The sequence below is a fragment of the Haematobia irritans genome, chromosome 2 (genome assembly GCF_050003625.1).
Source record: "Haematobia irritans isolate KBUSLIRL chromosome 2, ASM5000362v1, whole genome shotgun sequence".
NCBI lineage: Eukaryota > Metazoa > Arthropoda > Insecta > Diptera > Muscidae > Haematobia > Haematobia irritans.
In genome coordinates, this window is record NC_134398.1 from 162,080,142 (window position 1) to 162,087,098 (window position 6,957).

Here is a 6,957-nt window from a genome sequence, read left to right on the forward strand (position 1 = left end):
ACAGAAATGTTACCAGAATTGCGATAATCTACCGCTGATAAACTTTTTGACCCTTTGTATGATATTAAAATAAAATATCGATATATGTTAAAATGGTAAATATGAGATAAACCTTTCATAAGCCAGTGAGCGGATCTGTCCAAAATTGCTATCATACTTCTTTCGTATCCCCCATGTTATATGTAAAAAGCCTAAAGTCATTGACACGTTTCTTGCCTGAGTCAAATATCCTTCACGAAAAGCTTCATAAAGAAGCTTTACTTGCATTCTAAATAAATGATTCTGGGTAAATGGAGCAAAGAGTAAACCAGTTTGAGTAATAATCAATGTAATGAATATAAAATTCCTTCAACAGTGATGGACATATAGATATGTTATATAAAACAAACAGGATATTTATATCAGAAACCTTCAAGAAATGAGAAATCCTGTTGATCAGTGCTTTAGTTGCTCATCGTCAGCTAATAAAGGTCGTTGTATGAACGGACACGTTAAAAGAAGTGTGAATACAAAATATTGAAAAAAATTAAATCAAACTATGAGGAGATTACAATGGAAACTAGCCATTGTTTCCCTGACAATGTTACTAACATTGAGCCAAGCCATGCGAGTGAAACGTGTTGTTGGAGGTCGTGAGGCCAAAGCCCCTCTACCAGATGACCCGGTAGTGTTTACAAGAGCCTACGATAGAGATGCACGAGTGGAAGGTTTCCGTAATCCTGATACTGGCGTATATAGTTTCTTAGGATTGTATTATGCTGAACCACCAACGCAAACAAATCGTTATGCTCGTCCGGTTTTCAAGAGACTTGCAGGTGATATTAATGCCACCAGACATGGACCACCCTGTATACAACCAGATCCCTACAATCGTAATCGTATTTTGGGTGATGAAGACTGTTTGCTTCTCAACGTCTATACACCACAAATGCCAGATGAGACTACCGGTTTGGAGGTTATAATGTGGATACATCCAGGAGGTTTTCGTTATGGTTCCGCATCCCAATATGATGCTACACCATTGGCTCAAAGGGGTGTCATTGTTGTTACCCCTCAATATAGTTTGGGTTCATTGGGCATCATAGGTGATGGTACCAAGGAATTTGATGGAAACTTGGCTGTTTTTGATATGGCTACAGCTCTTCGTTGGATTAATGACTACATTGCATATTTCGGTGGTGATCCCAAAAAGATTAAAGCAGTGGGTCATGGTTCTGGGGCAGCTAGTGCCATGTATCTGGCAATGTCACGATCAGCTCGTAGTACAGGTGATATTACTGGTGTTGTAGCTATGTCGGGTACATCGCTATCGCAATATGCCCGAGATAAAGATCCAGTGCAAAGTGTTCAGGAAATGGCGAAAATCAATGGATGTCCTGCTGGCAATGAAAGAGAAATTATCAATTGTCTGAGATGGGTTGGTAGAAGCTTTGAGTATAGAATTCCTGATAATGACTCAGTTCCTTCCTCTTTTCACAGAAACATCCTAAATTAATTATAGCTAATGATGGTAGAATTCAAATTGAGCGATTGGCTGGTAGAGCCTTGATTAAAGGTCTTGGTGGTAGTATGGGTTTCCAACTTCACACTGAGGAAAAAGATGATGGCCGAGGTTTACCCGGTCTTATAGAAAATGAGCCAGATCAACATCTGCAAAGTGGTAACTTTACAGCTATACCTCTATTGGCCGGCGTGGTTAAACATGAAACAGCTAATGGCATTAGTCTGGATAATGTCCAAAAGGTATTTGGTTCTACAGAGGAATTTTTAAGCTCCCTAACTCAACCCTTAATGGATTTATCAACATTTTTAAATGTTGATACAGCTACTGGAACAATCACAAAACCCAATTTACCAGGTTTATCCCAAACACTAACACCCAGCTTGGCTAAAATGTGGAAGATACCTCATCATAAGAGTTACAAAAAAGTTTTGTCTAAGGTAGGTTGGAAAATGATTGACATTTTTCTTACCATAAATTTAAATTTTCCTTTTCCTGGAATTAAAGGTCATTGATTCTACCACTGATGTTCTATTTAATTTACCCGCCGTTTTAACTACCCAAGCTTGGTCTCAGATAGCTCCAGCTTTTATGTACAGTTTTGAGTATAATGGTACATCGTCCAAAGGTATCAATTTCTTCGTGGTCTACCCTTAGTTGCTGCTTCGGAGAACTCCAATCCTGAAATGGTTGGTCATGGTGATGAATTGGGTTATATTTTTGATTGTAATGATCTTTATGGTAATCCTTTACCTGAAACTCGTTTAAGCTCCGATGAAGATTTTAAGGTACGCGATAATCTTATAGATATGATAGTGGGATTTTGCAAAAATTCTGAACAGCAGTCTACTAGTAAGGGTCGCCTTTTCAAAAATGTGAAAGAAAGGGGTAACCCTTTCATAAAGGTGGGAAGCACTTTGGAGCCTTCGTCAGATTTCCGTTTTTGTGAGCTTTCTCTTTATGGAGCCTCTTTGAGTCCTCTAACCTCTACAAGTTGTTCCAGTTTGGCTACGGATTCAGATATTCCAAGTGAATCCTGGGGAGGAGTTACCCAAGGCTATGACGAAATATCTAGTGGCTATCAAGGAAATCGGTTTGGTGTGGGATATGCTCAATCAAGACCCCAAAATGGAGGTGGATTTGGTTATCATGGATAAAACATGTATAATGTAAAATTTTTTACAACTTCAAGAAATGTAAGTTGATGTAAAAATATTTTTCTTTTCATTGAAGTCTATGAAATGTCCACCTCTCCGGACTGAAACAGATTTGAGTTTAACATATTTATTTCAATGACTCAATTGATCATGTTCCTTAATCTTCTTTCCTCCATAAAGCTCATATATTAATAATAAATAAAATCATTTATTTTGCACTTAAATCTTTTGTTTTGATATCTGGCTTACGAGAGTTATTTTTGTGTAAATTTGAGTTGACACACACTCAAAATTATTTAAAACAAATTATCACACCGAATCATATCCGTGATCCATAATAGACCCGCAAAGTAAAACTTGTACCAGCATATTTTTATACCCACCACCATAGAGGGGGGGGGGGGTTATATTAACTTTGTCGTTCCGCTTGTAACACATCGAAATATTGCTCTAAGACCCCACAAAGTATATATATTCTGGGTCGTGGTGAAATTCTGAGTCGATCTAAGCATGTCCGTCCGTCCGTCTGATGAAATCACGCTAACTTCCGAACGAAACAAGCTATCGACGGGAAACTTTGCACACGTAGTTGTTATTGATGCAGGTCAGATGGTATTGAAAATGGGCCATATCGGTCCACTTTTACGTATAGCCCCCAGATTTGCAGATCCTCTTCCAATATATGAGGCACGTTGTAGACTTATACATTTGGAAACGTTGGCGAATAGACGAGCTAAAAGTTCTGTAATGTTCTTATATAACTTGGTCAATGGAAAAATAGATTGCCCTCTTCTTCTAAGTAAAATTGCTTTTAATGTCCCAGTCAGACAACTGCGTTGTCATGATTACTTTAAAATTTGTCTTCATAGATGTAACTATGCATGTAATGAACCATTGATTAGATCTTTAAAGGAATTTAATGTTTTGAATTCTAAATGTGAAATTGATTTTTCATTTCCTTTGAATATGTTTGTAAATATTTTAGATTTATATTACTTTTAGGTTAAGCAAGTCTGTAAGGGTCAATGCCCATAGACATAAATAAATAAATAAAGTATAAACGGACCCCCAGATTTGGCTTGCGGAGCCTCTAAGAGAAGCAAATTTCATCCGATCCGTCTGAAATTTGGAACGTGGTGTTAATATGTGGTCTCTATCAAACACGCAAGAATTGGTCCATATCGATCCATAATAGTCCCCATATAAGTCGATCCCCAGATTTGACCTCCGGTTAAAATTTGGAACGTGGTGTTAGTATGTGGCCGCTAATAACCATGTCAAAATTGATCCATATCGGTCTGTATCCCCAATCACACAAAAATTGGTCCATATCGGTTTACTCGAGCCAAAAATAATCTACCAAAATTTTATTTCTATAGAAAATTTTGTCAAAATTTTATTTCTATAGAAAATGTTGTCAAAATTTTATTTCTATAGAAAATTTTGTCAAAATTTTATTTCTATAGAAAATTTTGTCAAATTTTATTTCTATAGAAAATATGGAAAAAGTTTATTTCTATAGAAAATTTAATCAAAATTTTATTTCTATAGAGAATGTGGTCAAAATTTTAATTCTATTGAAAATTTTGGCCAAATTTTACTTCTTTTACTTCTGTAGGAAATGTCAAAATTTTATTTCTATAGAAAATTTTGTCAAACTTAATTATATAGAAATTATATAGAAATTATAAAGAAATTATAAAGAAATTATATAGAACATTTTGTAGAAATTTTATTTCTATAAAAAATTTTGTCAAAATTGTATTTCTATTGAAAATTTTGTCAAAATTTAATTTCTATAGAAAAATTTGTCAAAATTTTATTTCTATAGAAAATTTTGTCAAAATTTTATTTCTATAGAAAATTTTGTCAAAATTTTATTTCTAATGAAAATTTTGTCAAACTTAATTATATACGTATTTAATCGGCCTTTTTATACCCTCCACCATATGATGGGGGTACATTAACTTTGTCATTCCGTTTGTAACACATCGAAATATTGCTCTAAGACCCAATAAAGTATATATATTCTGGGTCGCGGTGAAATTCTGAGTCGATTTGAGCATGTCCGTTCGTCCGTCTGTTGAAATCACGCTATCTTCCGAACGAAACAAGCTATCGACTTGAAACTTGGCACAAGCAGTTGTTATTGATGTAGGTCGGATGGTATTGCAAATGGGCCATATCGGTCCACTTTTACGTATAGCCCCCATATAAACGGACGCCCAAATTTGTCTTGCGATTGCTCTAAGAGACGCAAATTTCATCCGATCCGGCTGAAATTTGGTACATGGTGTTAGTATATGATCTCTAACAACCATGCAAAAATTGGTCCACATCGGTCCATAATTATATATAACCCCCATATAAACCGATCCCCCGATTTGGCTTGCGGAGCCTCTAAGAGAAGCAAATTTCATCCGATCCGGCTGAAATTTGGTACATGGTATTGGTATATGTTCTCTAATGACCATGCAAAAATTGGTCCATATCGGTCCATAATTATATATAGCCCCCATATAAATCGATCCCCCGATTTGGCTCTAAGAAACGAAAATTTCGCCCGATCCGGCTGAAATTTGTTACATGGTGTTGGTATATGTTCTCTAATGACAATGAAAAAATTGGTCCATATCGGTCCATAATTATATATAGCCCCCATATAAATCGATTCCCAGATTTGTCCTCCGGAGCCTCTTGGAGGAGCAAAATTCATCCGATCCGGTTGAAATTTGGAACATGGTGTTAGAATGTGGTCTCTAACAAACACGCAAGAATTGGTCCATATCGGTCCATAATTACATATCGCCCACCCCGCCCCCCCAGATTTGATCTCCGGAGCCTCTTGGAGGAGCAAAATTCATCCGATCCGGTTGAAATTTGCAACGTGGTGTTAGTATAAGGCCGCTAATATCCATGCCAAAATTGGTCCATATCGGTCTATAGTTATATATTGCCGATCCCCAATCACACAAAAATTGGTCCATATCGGTTTATATTCATGGTTGCCACTCGAGCCAAAAATAATCTACCAAAATTTTATTTTTTTGGAAAACATTGTCAGAATGTTATTTCTATAGAAAATTTTGTCAAAATTTTATTTCTATAGACAATTTTGTAAAAATTTTATTTCTATAGAAAATTTTGTCAAAATTTTATTTCTATAGAAAATATTGTCAAAATTTTATTTCTATAGAAAATTTTTTCCAAATTTTATTTCTATAGAAAATTTTTTCCAAATTTTACTTCTATAGAAAATGTTGTCAAAATTTTATTTAGTTAAAATTTTATTTCTATAGAAACTTTAAACTTAATTATATACGTATTTAATGGGCCTTTTTTAGTTTAATATATACTACGTATGGACTACCTTGTAATTTAGAAGACGGTGTTAGGAAGTTTTAAGGTACCTTGCCATGGGGAAACGGTACCGCAACCCATGTAATTCGATTGTGGATGGCAGTGGTTATAAGAAGTTTCAACGCAATCCATGGTGGAGGGTACATAAGCTTCGGCCTGGCCGAACTTACGGCCGTATATACTTGTTTATTTAGTTTAATATATACCACGTATGTACTACCTTGCAATTTAGAAGACGGTGTTAGGAAGTTATAAGATACCTTGCCAATGGTAAGCGTTACCGCAACCCAAGTAATTCGATTGTGGATGACAGTCTTCAGTAGAAGTTTCTACGCAATCCATGTTGAAGGGTACATAAGCTTCGGCCTGGCTGAACTTACTACTGTATATACTTGTTTCAATTATGAAGATTGGCTAGGATGGGTTTGAAGATTATTCAGTCCACTGTGATACCACAGCTGGTAAACTTCTCTCTTGCCATTGAGTGCTGTACGTTTTAATAGTCAAGATCGTTCATTTTATAGCCGAGTCCGAACGGCGTTTCAAATTGCGGTGAAACCGCTTAAAGATGTCTCCAGAATTGGTTAGTGCTATTTCGTTTCTGCGAAAATATGTTTTCCTATATGGAGGGAAAGGTATGTTCCTCCTCACACCATGGTCTGCGGCCGAATCTTTTGTCTGCCAAGGGCTTCAAAACTTTCTTTAAGACATTCTCCCTATAATATTCGACATGTATTTTGATCCTACGGTCGATAAATATGATGGGGAAGCGACCATTGGGCGTTACGTCGACCGATACCATTACCATTGTCTGGGCTTGAATTCTGGTAGACAATCAAAGGTGTAGATTTTGTTTGTTCACAAACTGCTCACTTGTGAATGGCTTCTCATCGGAAAAAAACTAAATTCTGTAATTTGCCAATTTCGTGCAAGAGTTGC

The 6,957-nt window shown here is 36.1% G+C and overlaps 1 pseudogene; it reads left to right on the forward strand.

Moving 5' to 3' along the window:
- Positions 1–410: 410 nt before the first annotated feature.
- On the forward strand, positions 411–2,882 carry LOC142224327 (carboxylesterase 1E-like; annotated as a pseudogene).
- Positions 2,883–6,957: the final 4,075 nt, after the last annotated feature.